Source organism: Patiria miniata, unplaced genomic scaffold, assembly GCF_015706575.1.
Source record: "Patiria miniata isolate m_02_andy unplaced genomic scaffold, ASM1570657v1 HiC_scaffold_5, whole genome shotgun sequence".
Lineage (NCBI taxonomy): Eukaryota > Metazoa > Echinodermata > Asteroidea > Valvatida > Asterinidae > Patiria > Patiria miniata.
This window is the reverse complement of record NW_024037072.1, coordinates 36,571,458-36,589,101: the sequence shown is the minus strand read 5'-3', so window position 1 is coordinate 36,589,101 and position 17,644 is coordinate 36,571,458. Positions and strand designations below refer to the sequence as shown.

The window sequence follows — 17,644 nt, the reverse complement described above, 5'->3', positions numbered from 1 at the left end:
GCGATTGCTATGTAATTACCTGTCTAACAAATTTATTGAAATTGTGCCTTCATCAATCCTAACAGAAGACCAGATTTTTGTTACTTCAAGTGGTCTTAAACCCAATAGGCCTGGTTCGAATGAATAGACTGGCAAGTATGTAACAAAGGCAGGTGTACAGCATCATACAATTTTTCACAACCATGAAGAAACAGATACACAAATTTGGTTGCATGTTGCCGACACAAAAATGTTCTGTCGTACATATTTATTCTGTAGACAGAGATATAGGAATGATTGGTTTACCCCTTGTCTTTGATGGTAAATCCATTATAATCCAGTATAAAGCATGGGCAACCAGTGAGAAGTATTTACACTTGAATAATCTTCAGTCTGCTCTTGAAAATGATCCAGACTTGGCAGGGCTTGTTGCCAGTGGCTGTGACATCTGTAAAATAGTCCAGGTTTTGTACATTTGTACTGGATGTGACTTTGTTTCATACTTTGCCAGACTTGGTAAATCTACATTTTTCAGAGTTTTCTTTCAGTTTGCTGCATTTATTTCAGGAAATTACCCCCAAACTCGGGGTCATTTAAGTAGTACTAATTTAAATGTTAATCACGATGAAGGCCTTGTTTCATTTTATCGACTTGTTGGTTGTGTCTGCTTTCAAGCTAATCGTGCTTGCCTAAATCAGCATGCCAACAGCCCTGTTGAACTTTTTGATGGTATACAGGAAACCACTTCACTTGATCACCATTATAAATTTGTGTCCATTATTTGTAAAGCGTCATGGAAGGGTGAATATGAGGATACCTTACTTCCATCGGATACCGCTTTGCCTTTGCACTGGTTAAGATCATGCTTGGTTAGCAGTGTATGGGGCAGTGCCCTTCAACCTGTGTTTGACTACCCTGATGTCAAATGTTATGGCTGGGCACAGTCTGAAAATGATGCAAGTGATATTAGAATTGTTTGGGACTCTTTAGATAATAATATGGACAGAGTCCGGAAAAATGTGTACCATTTGACAAGAGGTTGTAATTGTAACAAAAATAAGTGCCTCAACAGACAGTGTAAGTGCCAAAAAAATAATCAACGATGTGGACCTGGCTGTACATGTCGAAACTATGAGAATGTTCCAGCAGTGGTAGATAAACCTGGAACTTTTCAGGATGATATAGATTCTGAATCCGATGAGTCGCATTCTAGTAGTGAAGATAGTGTTACAGAAGATCCCCTGTTCATGATATACATAAAAAATGAAAGTTCATCCGAAAATGAGCAAGATGATTTGTTGTGAATATTTTCTGAAAATGGATCCAATTTCTGTGAACCATTAATACATGTACATGTACAATGTAGATGAAAGTTCATCCAAAAATGAGCAGGATGCAATTAGAGTATTTCTGCAATTACAGGAAGCATGCAAGATTAACATGACGGTGCTAATTTTATGATTATGGTTTTTAGTAAGTATAGTTAGTGCATGCACTATGTATTTATCCAACTCCATTTTGTAAAAAAAAAATGTACAGTTGTCATTTTGTTTTAAAAGTTTTATATACATTTTTCAGGACTATATGCCGAAACACTTTGCCTAAGACGTCGACCACAGATTATAACTTAATTTTAATATGTTTGTTTTTTATGTGTTTAGTAACAGAATTTTGATGAGTGGCATATTGCCAAAGATGACCTCTAGTTTATTGGTACATGTACACTCTGCATTGTGAAATTCTTTTGTGACAATTTTGACTACTACACGTACAGCTGTCGATATTTTTTTTCTTAGTCAAAGATGGAAGTTGTCGTATGCCAAAGCTCTTTTGATAAAAATGTAAGTTGTAGGAACATTATTTTTGTTTCTTTGCACATGTATTTGTGGAGAAAATAATTACCATTGTTTCTTTCACGAGAATATTTAAAGTAACTTCTTTTATAAGCCACCAACCATTTACTTGCCTTCGCATAACATATTTAGCAAAAAGTGCAAATTAACAACATGGTGCAAAACTGCAATCATATATTTCTTACTCAAATGTATCTTTATCAGTTTATTTATGATATTTCACAGTCAAGGTTCACTTGAAATAGCAAGGGCGGATCCAGAACACAATTTTGGGGGGGCCAAAAAAATTTGGTTCCCCCAAAAAGTGGGTCAAAAAAATTACGGCGTGGGGTTCGGGGCCCGCTTAAGGGCCCCGAAAAAATTGGATTCTAGATGCTCTGTGGTGCGATCTGAGGCAATTTCTGACCACTTTACCAATGTTTTTTTTGAGGAAAAGATGGTGGTGTACTCATTGCCTGCCTTTATTGCGATGTCAAAAAGTGGGTCAAAAAAATTACGGCGTGGGGTTCGGGCCCGCTTAAGGGCCCGAAATTTTTTGGATTCTAGATGCTCTGTGGTGCGATCTGAGGCAATTTCTGACCACTTTAACCAATGTTTTTTTTTTGAGGAAAAGATGGTGGGTACTCATTGACTGCCGTTATTGCGATGTCACATAAAAAAAAAAAATTGATTTCGTTTGGGGGGGCCATGGCCCCCTTTCCCCCCCCCCCCTGGATCCGCCCTTGTGAAATAGTACCTTACATTCCACTTGCTACACGGGTATTAATATTTGCAAATAATGGTTTATCACTGTGGAAAAAAACAGTATTCAATGTTTTAAAGAGTAATGCAAAGAAGCAGCTGGTATTGTTTATATTATCAACCTGGTATTTTGCAAGTAAGTATAAAATGTAAACAAGAAGGTGATTCTTTTATGCACGTGTATTTTCAAATATGTTGTGTCTTTTCTATTTTTATTTATATAACCAGTTGGTACAAATATATTCAACAAGCGGAAAGTTTTGTTTTTAAGTAAGTGTTTTTGAAAGTTTCATTAAAAATCCAGAAAAAAAATCCCCTATACCTTTGTCACTTGTACATTATTATTGGTTCTAGTTGCAATTGTTAATGTTTTTCCCCTGGGGAATGGGGATATATACGTATATTTAACAGCCCCATAAATGTGGTTGAAGAACACTAATTTGTTCAAATGCCCTTCAGTTCAATAAGACACTTAAAAAAAAATATTGATATAAAATGAAAAAGAAAATAGATTCATGAATTAACTGGTTGAACATGTATTTTTCCCCCAGAGAAATCTGTTCCTTGCTCTATGTATACAAATGTACATGTAAATCTATACTGTGCGCGTACATGCAGAGGCGCACGATCTACACGTTGTTGAAAGAGTTTTCCCGATGACGTCATTGTCAACCAATGAGCGCGCGGGAAGTGCATGTTGTGTCATGGCGGCTTTACCGTTGCGCTAGTTTTCGACAATCGTTGAAATTGTCTGTGCCCTGACTGAACTAGGTACAGATTTACCCGAATTCAACCATTTTTGGATAGATGATGAAATTATCTGTGACGTTAGTGTAAAGTCTGGTTGTGGTCGCTGTCAAAAGATGAAGAATCTCGTCGTTTTTTTAAAGGCCAATTCACTGAGGTTTGAAGCTATTTTCCGTTGTAAATTTCTCCCTCTAAATATCACGTAATTTCCAATCTGATTCGATAATATGACAGAATGGTTCCATGTCTAAAAGAAAACATACATAATATTGACATTTGACGAATAAAACGGAAGTTTCGGACCAAATTCCATGCGTCGTCGCCAGCTCATTAAGTATTCACAACGAGGTCACGCACCGGAATGCCATGCATACAGCGCACGTAAATTGAATGGCTTTTCAGTGCGCTGCGGACTTACCGATTGTTGTTTCTTGTATGTACAGTGCTGTGACGTGGCTGTTTTTTCGTCTTGGTGGCTTGATAGAAATATTGATATTAGCCAACCATTGTTTGCTTCTGACGTATGCGATGGGTCATATACAGGCTGCCCCAACTAACATTAACAATTCACGGCCCATTGAATTTCAATAGGTGTTTACCCAAAGTGCAGAAGTGCCGTGTCACCCAGAGTTACTTCGTACATAATTATGCAACTAATGCAAGTCAAGGTTGTAGCTCTGCGTTATATACTTCGTACACAACTGACGACTGGGATTTGATGTATCATAGTCACGTTAGGTATACAATTTCCTTAAAACAAATGGATACAACAAAATTGATGAGAAACATTAAAACAAAATACACGAAAACTTCATTTCAGCTGCTGTCGTAGATTCTCTTGTATTTTGCACTGAATCACACACTCAATGCATTTATCGACAACTTTCTATAATGTGATTTATTGAGGTACTGATATGCCAATGAACATTAAAAGTGTGAAATACAAATACTGTACAAAAATGAAAAAGTTGCCGTACACGCATGGGTCTAGTATACCGCAATCTAGGTAAAGCATGATACATCAAGCAATCAGTTCAGACCCCGCATGATTAAACTTGTGACAAACTTGCACTGCCGCTGGAACAAACTTTTGCCATGGCGGGGTACTGGAATAAAGGACGGACAAATTAATGCGAAAGCGGAGCGCAAATTAAGCCCTTACGTCGTGGCTTAATTTGGAATATAGATGCTCTGTGGTGCACTCTGGGGGCGATTCCTGGCCACTTTCATTTGACTTTTTTAGCAAAAGTTTTTTGAGATTATAAAGACAATTTATTTCATTATTTTGTTTAGAATAGGCCTATACTGTTGCTCTTAAAACGTTTAACTGTACTGAAAACTGGAGAACCCTGTTTTTTATCTCCATTTTTGGTTCCATTTTATTCTGGAAAAAGAATTGTATCATTATGCATAACATCGCATGTAAATATTATTGTTGCAAGGCTGCTTTCTTACATTTTCATTACGGCGTGGGGCCACAGGGCCAGGGGCCGCTTTAGTTCTATCTCACCAAACGATGTAGCTCTCGGTATATTTGCAGTGTTATTTGTTTGTTGCAGAGAATGGCAAATATAAAAGCTGCAGAGGTAAAACGTGAATAGCTTTTATTAAAACGAAACTACACTGGAGTTGGCGTAAAGCATGACTAGTTTCAATAAAAGGCCGTCCAACTCCTACACTGGAGTTGGCGTAAAGCATGACTAGTTTCAATAAAAGGCCGTCCAACTCCTTTTAGGTTGTGGATGTGTCACGGTGAACCTTGCTATTTGTTAATCTTGAGTACAGAATGCTAGCAATGTCAATGAAACTTTTAAATGAAAAGAAAAACCTTCAGGGCAAAGGTATGAACTTTGCCATTTTGCCCCTATTGAAAGATCGAATGAAAAACAAATACTGGCAAGCATAATCAACTTTGCCACCATTGTCATGGCTGAGGTTATTGCTTTCAGGTCAAAGCTTCCATCGTGGGGAAATATCATAGACATGTCATGATTTTGGATACCTTGAGAGAAATATCGATTCGGCACTGCCTGAAGATTTAGAAAATACCTCCTCTTGATATTTCTTATACCAGATGTGCCCCTTTGCAACATTTATGCTCTGCCGCACCCTGTGTTCATTTAATTCACCTTATAGTAAAGCCTAACAGTAAAGCCTGTTAGAGATGTTGTTTCACACTGTACATGTAGTTGTAATAGTTTTACCGTTACAATAGTTGCTTAACATTATGCATCAATCCCACATGCTGTTATTTTATTGTATTGTATTGTTGTAATGTATTTGTAATGTGTTGTATTCGTACATGTGAGTAGTCATTTGTATTGTATGCAGGACCCCAATGGAAACTGTTTGAACATACCCTTGGTAAAGAGATGTAATACATAAATAAACAAACAGTAAAGACTTTTTAACATGCAAATGTGCTGCCTACCCCTGCCACAAATTGAATGAATATATATAAATACCGATATTTGCTTTTACAGTTGGATTATTGAGTTTACATCTTTCACTGCCGTTGATGGAACAAACTTTTGCCAGGGGGTGCTTGAATATTACAAGGGGCGGATCTCAATTTAACGTTGAGAGCTTACTTTCATTCGCCCTCTCAATATTAGGGTCGATTTCTGTTGCCAATTTAGAGCACTCTTTGATTCACCTTCTCAATAATAAGGTGCGGATTTCTGTGGACAACTTAGAGGTTAAATTCACCGTCCCATTTAAGGTGACGGATTTCTGATGATAATTAAACTTAGGAGTAATTACTTTGATTCGCCCTCCAAAAATTGGGGGTGGATTTTTAAAGTTAGGGGGCCTATATTGATTCGCCCTCCCAATAGGCCTAAGGGTGCAAATTTCTGTTGACAATATAAAGCTCATTTTGACCCCCCCCCCCCCAATTTAAAAGTTAAACATATTCAGAAACAAAGTCATTTAAAGGCCCGGTTGTAAACCAGGGTTGTAAATAAAGACATTGTATACTACAGTTGTTGCCAGTTGTTGGAACAAGTATTCTGAGTCAATTTCTTTGTTGTTCCAAACAGTAAATTGTCTTTTTGTGTGTGTGACGGAGCAGGTTTTAGGGTCATTGCGTTAAAATGTTGATATTCTCTGAACGGATTGAGCAATTTCAGTATTTTTTCATCTAACAATAGCTTATGAAATTGGCTTTCCAGTCATTATTATTTTGGTACTACATATTGTTTTAAATATGAAATTAATTTTTTGGGGTTTGCCTTCGCTTTTTTCTACTCACCCATTAATAGCATTTGGTTGGCCAGTTAAAGTTTTCAGACAAGTACGCGAAAAAATAATCTCAATAATTTCACGTCAAAGTCGTCTCAATCTTGATTATATTTTCCTAACCAATGCTAACCATGATCGCTATCCTTGCTCCAAGCATCCAAGAATGCTCAAAGTAAAAGTGTTCCTTGCTCTTTATGCTTCAGCCACCTGAATCACACAGCTGCATTGTACATACACAATGTACATGCTATCCTACATGTAGTGCAGAAGTGATTACATAATAGCATCATATGGATGGTCGCACACTGACATCGGTAACACCTATACTGACCACGGCCTGCAAGTCACTGCTCTTAGCTAGTGGATCAGTTACAGCTGACCACAAGTAGGCTCTTATCAGTCTAAACGCGCTAAAACATCAGGTAATCCGCTGCAGGCACTGACATGCTTCATTAGGCTTGAACCTCAGAAACTGAGGTTCGAGAAAGTGCATTAGATCGGGGCTCAGTTCTGTAATGTAGCTTCCATCGCAGGCCAGATAATTTCAATGACACCGGCTACTAGTCGCTAGGGTCATGACTCGCGAGTCTTACCGCGCCATCGAATCGCGCCCGTCCTGGTTTAGCTCGATAACAATCTCAAACGCAGTACAATCCGAACTAGTATTCTGGACACGCAACATTTCAAGTTTGAACGGTTTCCCTTTCAGATATCGCCTAGTACCCACAATTCAAGTATACTCCGATGCAAGTGACACCGGTTTCGGCGGTTATATTAACGGTCAAGCGGACATGCGTTTCCACGGCGCTTGGTCACAGTCAGTCGCAAACATTTCATCGGAAATCAAAAAATCAAATGGTTCACCGATAACGCAAACGTTCCGTCAATCATCAAACATGGTAGCGTCAAACAAGAACTACACGAAATAGCCGTAGGCATTTTTTCTGTGTGCCGATCCAAAGGCATGGTCATTGCACCAGAATGGCTCCCTAGAGCCGAAAACAAACTAGCCGACCAAATCAGCAAATTTAATGATTACGACGATTGGACCATCGACGACCACTCATTCGCCATAATCGATTCTCTGTGGGGCTCCCATACCGTAGACTGCTTCGCTTCCCCTCATAATAAGAAACTGTCCGTCTTCAATGCTAAATTTTGGTGCAGAGGGGTCTCCGGGGTAGACGCGTTTTGCCAGTGGTCCATGGGTCAGGGGAGACCAATTACATGTGCCCCCGGTTTGCCTCATAGTACAAGTTGTAAGACGCATACAGTCATGTAATACAATCGGAACCCTGGTTGTCCCAAAGTGGACCTCGTCGCACTTTTGGCCAATTATCTGCCCTGACGAGTTTGCACTGTCTTGCAAAGTCACATTTTTGACTGGCGGTTGATGAAGATAACATTTTCCCCATCATCACCAGGCACAAATTCCGGTTTTTTTTTGCGCGGACTTAACACTGCTATCTCTTGCCCTCAGATTCGATTTTACTCAGTCGCCCAGAAAAGCCAGTAGGGGATTTTGTTGCGCTGATCTGTGGTATTGCCACAAATGCACTACTTCGTAATGCATTGGCCCCTAATTATTCAGTCATACGGTTGCGAAGGGCGATTTCTAAAGGTTACGTAAAACTTCATTTTGAATGAAACTACATGTGCACACACATGTTCACGTTGGCGGGCGAAATCTTTGAAAATTAATTTCTCCTGTTTGGAAGACCGTATTATCATGCTACTTTCAGGGTTTACTTTCCTCATAATGATCCAAGTATGTGCTAAAATCGTTGTGATGTGTTCATTACTTTCGTTGAAATTGGAAAAATAGGCCTGGCTACGTGCATCATTGAAAGTTGCAACACTGACGTTTGCAATAGCTGTCAATCTTTTCAAGCCTTCCGAATATTGATAAGGTTCCTATCATTATGGTGTGCAGTAAAAATTTTGAGAAAAGCCTCCTTCACGAGTTATTAATTGATAAATATCAACCTTTTTGCCGGCTTCCATTGGTCGATACCGACACCCACGCCAAAACACGCCGGGTGACGCTAATGAATATGCTAATCTACAATACGATATTGTGTGGCTTGGCCGAAATAGGTCAACCGTAGCGCCTAAGGCGCTTTGTTGAACAATGCATGTGACTTGGGACGGCAAAAATCATCGTCGAAATTTTCCATGGAGATCGTTCAAATTGTAGCACTAGCGTTTGCAACAACATATTAAGCTGAAATTCGGAATATACTTAGATGATATAAGTGTTCAACTGCTCGTGAAATAACAATTTTGAGAAATTCCTAGAAATAGATATAAATACAGAGATTTGGGGAAGTTTTCGAACGATTTCTTCCAGACTTGAAGGTCAGCTATACCAGTAACCAGTATTGACGTTTCGGCATCGATGACGGCGATTTTTTCACTGACATGAAGCTAAGAATTTCTTCTTCCGTTATAATTTAACTATTCAATCATACTGTGCATATTTTTTGAGAAACACAACGTTCCAATGGCCATGTTTTTGTGGTGCATGAATTTCACTGCTGTGCTGTAGCGTCTAAATACGTAATCGGATTAGCTTTGCTTAACAACGGCAGACGCTTTGCCTTAGCGACCACATGACTGTTTATACGTAATTCCATTGTTACGCTCAAGCGCTTTTCCCTATATAATATATCTTTCTTCTCGGTTGAGGATTTGAACCTCGCTTACCCACCCTCCCCAAAAATTACCCTCCTAAAGCTAAAGGCATGGATCAAGGGAGTGCACCCTCGGTCAGTATCCTAGGATGCAACCACGTTTCCTCTTTTTCGTGGCCTCCGAGTGCCAGCAGATACTGGACAGATACCAATCGCCATGTTTGCAGCAACAATTTTTGTAATTGTGCAACCAATTACCGTACTACAGTTTAGTGCATGTTTTACCTTTATGGGTTGTCTTTTTGAGACATGGTTGATTCACAGCTCAGTGGATGGTTTGAAACCATAATTCCGCAACGTTTCAGCGTTAAAGCTGAGAGACTTTTGTCGGTTCTGTATTTTTTTTTTCTGACAGAAATATGGATCAAGTCAAAATCTTCACTAAAAGACCCCCACCTACGTAGCCCCGCCACCGATGCACTCCCTAAGCTGTTGATGTCGGCTAAAGCAGATTCTACGACAGCCAAGTACAAAGCAACATGGAATCGCTGGGAGACATGGGCAAACTCAAAGACTGGCATCAAAGCTTTACCAGCAGACCCCTATCACCTATGCCTCTACATGTCACATCTGGCAGCATCTTCCGGAGCGAAAACAGCAGCCGTCTCCCTAGCAGCAGCTGTCAAATGGGCACATGACTTAGCCGGCTTGACATCACCAACTGAACATCCCATGTTTAAAACCGCCCTCCAAGGCTACAACCGCACCCACGCCTCACCTGCTACCAGGAAAGAACCTATTCACTCCTAACATCTTGGAGAAATTAGTAGTTCGTCACGGACACTCAACTGCAACATTAGCAGCAGTGTTGGAGGTCTCGAGGCCGACCTCGGCCTCGAGGCCGATTTTCATGGCCTCGGCCTTGGCCTCGGAGGTGCAAGGCCTCGGCCTTGGCCTTGGCCTCGGAGCCTTCCGGCCTCGGCGAATCGGTCGAGGCCGGCTCGAGGCCGCCCATTTTGATGTGTTTTCTATTCTAATTAATTTAATTTTTTTACCGTATCAAACCCTCGAGATTCTGCCGCATTGGGTTCTGTGAAACGAACGCATATACAATGTACGCACGAATGAACTGGAAATGGTTGCATTGAACATACTCACGTACGTAGCATCTTCGCCTAGCCTGAGCTCCAGCTTTCCACGTGCGTGCAAGCGTTATAACTGTTACCGCGTGCCAGACTACATAAGTCTGGCACCAATCCCACTTGCGTACAATAACATGTGGTAGTAGACTAGTCTGGTTGCAGTGTTGTACAAAATTTTCTCGTTTCGCCTCTGTACCCCGACCTTTAAAAATGATTTGCGGCAATTAAGGTGCGGCAAGCTTAATCATTTCTTTTTATAGGCCACTGTTTCAGTAAAAGTCTGAATTTTCTGGGTACGATTGAGTGTACTAGTCCGTACCATTTTTTTTTCATAAAGATATGATCAAAACAATTACGATTTATCAAGTAGATTTTATTTTTACACGGTGATTTAAAAGAAAGTTCCGGCTCACACGGTAATGTTTGGCGCAAATGGTCGATATGGAAAGCGCGATTTCAGAATTCGTTTTTCCATCCAAATGAATGCAAAGTTCTGAATGAATGTTTTAATAATAGGAGTCAGTATTCCTCGTGGTACCAGGATACTTTTTTTGTATTTTAGAGCCATGTTGATACTTATTACATGTATAAGCACGGTTTGAAATTGACTAATTTTGCGTGGTTACAGATATACGGCCAAAACCTCTGGACTCCCTACCTCTTGCCATGATCTTAAAAAGCTTCGAAGCCATTTGATTCAAATCGGATGATCCGAGAATTCATGGTAATTTTGATGAGCTGAGTGATATCATGCACGCATGTTCCGTGTTGCCGTGTTGTTTGGAGCGGGATTGGCCATTGCCAGACTTTGTCTGGTACCGCGGTATTAACAGTGTTAAACTCCACCCGTGACGTCACCCTATTGTCCTAGCGCTCCATTGTTTTGCACGAATGGAGCGTTGGAGGCGATACCTCTCCATTCTTTTGGAAGGTAATAAAGCCTCCATCACTCCATTCCTACAAAATAATGGAGCGGGAAATAAAGAAACACCAAAAATGACACAGTTATAGTTTTGCACAGTTTCAACTTGACTACACCGTTTCTCAATGATGATTTTTATACATTTCGTATAATGCTTACGTAAGTCCAGAACCATTTTTTTTCTCATACAGAATTTTTCATAGGCCCTACACCGTTTGTCAAATGGAATTTTAGGCATCATTCGTACATTTACGTGAAAGTCAATAACCATATTTTTTTTATACAGTATGCTACACCGTTTCTCAAATAGAATTTTATGCATTTTCGTATACAATTTCTTACAGTGTTGAGGCGAAAGTCAAGAACCATTTTTCTCTTGTACAGAATGTTTGCACAAAGTAATGTTACATGTACCTCGGGTATTATCCTTTAACTGATTCAACCATGGATGTAGGAATCAAGCAGGCCATGTCTCACGCCGCCATCGATCAGATAACAAAAATATTTGTGTTTTTTTAAGTGCTAAGCATCGCTAAGTTACGATTCTTACTTCATTTGAAAGCGCTACCTTTCCGAAACATTTGCTGCTCTTTTTATTCACAGGGCATGGTAGGAAGCTGCCCAAAATGTCTTATATTTCACCAGGTAATTCACGAAATTTAACTTTTATCCGAAATATGAAAATATTAATTACTTGCCAACGAATTATTGGCCAATTTTCATCATTTAAAAGATGATGACAAAGATTTTCGTTGCGCATCCGAAAAACAAGACCCCGATAGCGTGCACACACTCTAAAAACAACTTAGTCAAAATATTGACTGGTTTTCCCAGTCATTGGAAATTGACTAGGAATTTGGTTAAACAAGCAAAGTTTCATACTATGACTAGAAAAGTAGTTGGGTTCGACTCCCATTTCAGTTTTTGCATAACTATTTTTCCAAAGTCAATAATACTGACTGGAAAAAATCTAGTCCGATTGACTGATTTTTTAGTTGCGCCCAGCTGACCCGGAATGGCTAGTACAATTTGACTGGTTCCTAGTCAACTCTGACTAATGCTTTTTTAGAGTGCACGCTCAAAACGTACTGCGCATGTCCGAAGTAGGCCTATATATTTGATTGTTGGATGGTAGGAAGTACAGTACGTACTCCAGTCAGGCTTCTTTGGAAGTGAACGGAGCTAGCGGTCGGCATTAGACCACGGTAGCGTTCAAGGGGATCATAACAGCGATCGTTAAAATGCACAGGCGCCGCGCGATATCCCATAGCTTGCCACAGTGGCCAGGGGGTTTCGTGCTAACTCCTTTTCCTACCTCCTTGATTCAAAATTGTCACGACACGCATTGATTTGCTTTTGCATTATTTCACTATTAATTTACCTTACCTTGCTCCAGGTCTCTTTCAATTGTTGTGATGGGCGGCAGAAACATCCGTCGCCTAAGCGACGATGGCATAGCTATTCTATGGATACCACCGATGCGGGAGTTACAACCACAGAGCAAGGAACAGATGCTGCAACACATGGATTTTCCTTGACACTAGTAATCCGCATGGCAGCCGTACCAAAACTGGTCCAGCGTCTGTACTGCATATTCCTCCGTTCCTGTACCTTATTTTGGTCTCCCAAGCTAGGCCCCATCAGCCTGATTCTTGACAAGGAATCAGAAACAGATCATCGGTTTGCACGTAAACTGAGACAACAGGAGAAAGATTTGGGCCTCAAGTTTGATTTCCTGTATGAGCCACTCCCTGATATTGCCTCGGGCTGGACTAAAAATCCAGGTTACCAACGTCAATTGTGGAGTAGTTTCTTCATGGATCTATTCATCAATGCTTCGATCATTGGTTGGACTGATTCTGACGCGGTGTTCACGACGCCAGTGACTCCTGAAAACATCTTCAACGGCCATCGATTGCGAGTGTTAACTTCCACTCACATGAAGCCAATGCACAGAATGGGCTGGTACAAAACAATGCTACTTGCCATCGGGAAGGGTATGGTTGCTGACTTCATGACGTACTTTCCTACCTACATCTGGAGAGACACCTTCGCCAACTGTAGGAATCACATAATGAAGCACATGAACGTAAGCCAAAGATTGATACTTAAAAAGGAAAGAGTTCTAAACCTGGATATCACATGACACCCTCGAGCAGCCCTGTGCACAAACCATATTATGTCAGACTGGTCTAAAAATTCCAGGCGTTTTACTCAGTAAAGCTGCTTGTATAGGACATGTTATCGCTTTCTGATGGCTGATAGGTCATGCACTGCATGGGGAAAATGGGTGTCGGACGCTTCGCCCCATTTCCACGTCGCCCCATGACACTTCGCCCCTAACCACTTCGCCCCATCTCCACTTCGCCCCATCCCCACATCGCCCCATCTCCGCTTCGCCCCATCCCCACTTCGCCCCTTCCCCGCTTCGCCCCATCCCCACTTCGCCCCATGTAGTATGAAATAAGTGAAGGCTAGGGGTGCAGACCAAATAAACTGCCAAAGACCCCAGATAATAAATGCTCCCAATTCTAGAAACTTAGGAAAAATACAAACTCTCTGATGAGGTGCTCGAGACACAGATGAGAGAAATGATGGATCCCATTCAGAGACGCCTCTCCTATTGGCTTGTGAATAAAATCATCAGGCGCTGGATTCAAAAGAATCCGTAGGTATGGGTCAGTGAGTTAAAAGGAACTCACTGCCTTGAGGAAAATGTTCCGTCAAAATTTGTCTGATATGTGACACTTGCAGCTTCATTTAGATGAAATTGGTTCCTCCAAGAGTGAAATTAGGATGTCAAAGGTATTGTCGTTCTCAGATAAGTGGGAGACGGGTTGGTATAGCCGGGTGGGAACAAAGTTGGATCTTTTTTTACTTCAAGCTTTTTTCTAGGTAGGGGAGAACCTAGAGGTTGATTATGAATTGTTCATTTGGTGATGAGCTAATTCTTTCCGTTGGTTAGCAATTAGTGAATCTGTTAAAATTGTTTTTTTAAGCCAAAAAAATAGATGAGATTTTTTTTTTACATGTAACGGCTGGGGCGAAGTGGGGATGGGGCGAAATGGGGATGGGGCGAAGTGGGGATGGGACGAAGTGGGAATGGGGCGAAGTGGGGATGGGGCGATGTGGGAATGGGGCGAAGTGGGGATGGGGCGAAGTGGTTAGGGGCGAAGTGACATGGAGCGACGTGGAAATGGGGCGAAGTGTCCGACATTCGGGAAAAATTAGTGATGTCCATGTGTGGAATTCTTCCCTTAAAAATCTTGAAATGAACATCTTTATTCTAATTTCAGTCCTCAAACCATAACATTAATGTTGCCCGTTGAAGTTGAGGAACAGTTTTGAATGGGCTGAAGGTTTCCCTGCCCAGCGATTCATGACTGATAATTGTTTTTTTTTTAAAACAAAAGGGCAATTGCCACACGCTGCATTTTATTTAGTGTGACAAAAATTGTTGTTATCTTGATTCATAATAAAGCGAATACTTGTAAATGGCCAGAAATCGGATTTAACGGCGTTGGGCCCCGAATAATGTTGTATTCTGGACGCTCTTTGTTGCGATCCCAGGCAAACTTAAGTTAGAATTTTAACAAATATATACAATAAATGAAACATAAAAATATTCACTAAATAAAAATAAAAAATAAATTTATATTGTACTTTAAGTAAAAATTTATAATCGCCACTTTACATTGAATTTAAAAAAAAAATCAGTGCGGCAAATTAAAAACAAATACACAGAGAACAGTTCATGTGAAAGATTAAAGAATTAACAAAATACTGAAAGGGAACGTCAAAATAATAGATTATTATTAAAACTCATGTACTGTCAAATTATTTCGCACCAGGCACGTACATTATGTCCATTGCTTTTCATTTTAAAGTGAACTGTTGCTTTCAAACATCTATTAGCCCCGTCTATACATAGAACTGTTTGCAGAGGCTATTCACAACAAAACTGTACATTCTTAAAATAATCTATGTTGATTTGAACAATAATCTACACTTTTAACAATAGTGTGACGTCACAAAAATAGGTTAATAAGATTGAATTTGCGTCGGGGTGATGTAAATCAATGTTAGGTTTTGCCCTTGACCGTCTTATAAACACTTGTATACTCAGTGTGTTACCTCCCGAGTGGACGAAGTTGGAAAAATTCACTCGGATGGGACTCGAACCCGCGACCTCCAGTTCTAGTGCAGACGTGCTACCACTCGACCACCGAGCTTGCGTACAATGATGTAGCAGCGGGTACCACATTTAACTATTCATAAGATGGAATTTGTGTCGGTTGATTTAAATCAATATTAGGTTATGAATAGTTAAATGCTGTACCCGCTGCTACATGTACATAAGATTCGATCCAGCCAACTGATCCCGCAAGCTCGGTGGCCGAGTGGTAAGACGTCTGTACTAGTGAGCAGGAGGTCGTGAGTTCGAGTCCCACCAACTTTCACTCGGGAGGCAACACACGGAGTATAAAGTGTTGATACGTCGGTGAAGGGCAAAATCTAATCGTTTTCAAGAATTAACAATAACAACAGGCATGCAACTTTTCCTCGGATCAGCTGATTTTCGCTTTTTCAATTCACACTTATGCCATTAAAAATTGAAAAACGCTGTACAAAGTCTTGTAAAAATTGGAATTTCCTCTTTGTTTTTGTTTATTCCAAGTTGCATGCCTGTAACAAAGAAATGGTTTGTCACAGTTCATTTGAATGGTACGTGACTTGGCTTTTGACTGATGGACTTGGTGAGGATTTTCTAAGGGTTCATGCAATTTCATTTTCTTTGGTGATTCGTTGTTGTGTGTAAGTACATGGTAATAAGCCAATGACAACCCTTTGTCACCCAATATTTTCAACGATTACATTTTGGGTTCACAATTTGAACAGAATACCCTAAACTGAACAGTGTCTTCCTGAAATGACATCGCGGCAACAGCGCCCTCGGTTGTCCGGAAAAGCACGGACAATTTTAAATGTTAAAAGATGTGCGCTTTGTAATAAAAATTATCCAAAAAGGGATTCAAATAGTTTCATACATTTATGAGTAGTGGAAAGTTGCACATAATGTGTTCCTAAGAAAAATTCATCGCTTGGACCCTTTTTAGTAGGCCTACTTAATATGATGAATTCGACTCCTGTTTTACATCGTGGGGCAAAATGTCTTTTGCAGGTATCCAACTTTGAGGACGCCTTTCGCAACCTACCTAACCTAAGCCCCGTCAACGTCATCATGATTACGCCTACTACTTCGAGCACGACCGTTACGACTGGCACTTGGATTTCACGGAGACTTTAGAGGACTTCAACGCACATCTACCTCCAGGTGTTAGCATTAATGCGAGTGAGATGGAACCAGATGTACACGTCACCATACATGAGCGTCACTACAAAAAGCGCCCCTACCCATTACTGCAGGGATATTGCATCGCCAAGCGCTATGTTGGTACTCTTCCCGCAAGCTGCCTCAAATTTGACAATGTCACAAACTTTCAGCTTTTTGAGTTTGAATCTGGCAAGTTACCCAGGGAACATCTCAGTCCTGGGTTCTGGTGTTCGGGCAAACGGCCGCCGAGAGTGTATTCGACTCATCGAAGCGCACTACCAGAACGTCAAGAAATATCACAAGCTGGGTGGTATGACCTGGATTTGAGACGCATGACTGCCGTTGAGAAAGCAGCAAGGCAGGAGAATATCACATGTCCAAATATATTCCAATTGGATTAGATGCACAACAGTTTAAACACCCCAATCACAAAATCAATCAAAATGAGGTTTATAATCACATGGATACTTGGTTGGTTTGTTGGAATAGCAACATACTAAACAAGGTGGACCCGTTTTACATGTAGGATATTCCAAACGATTACAATGTAAACGCATTGGCATGTTCTTAATAGGATTCACAATACATTGTGCCATCGAAATCTTGCCTCAAAGTAAAAAAGGCCACCAGTCGGACTCGACGACAAAATGGATGTTTGAAAAATGTTAACAGCGCCCTTTCTTCAGTCACCGCTTTCTGATTGGTTATCGAAGGAGCGCGCCATGATAGGTTGAACACATTACTTAACAAATACACAGACAGATAAATATGACGATGAGCACACATAAAATTATCCTGGCGTGATTTGAACCGGCGACCACCGGATTACAAGCATTACGAACACTCTACCAACTGAGCTATCCAGTATTTTCACATTTGTAAACACGAAAAGCAAAGAAAAGACCGTAAGAAATAAACAACAGCTAAGAAATAAACAATGTACAATGAAATGACAAAGAAATAAACAACAGCTAAGAAATAAACATGTACAATGAAAAGACCGTAAGAAATAAACAACAGCTAAGAAATAAACAAATGTACAATGAAAT

General features: G+C 40.4%; 1 pseudogene; it reads left to right on the top strand.

Annotated features, from left to right (window-relative positions):
* Positions 1 to 12,614: 12,614 nt before the first annotated feature.
* Positions 12,615 to 17,154, top strand: LOC119740420 (annotated as a pseudogene).
* The last annotated feature ends 490 nt before the right edge of the window (positions 17,155 to 17,644 follow it).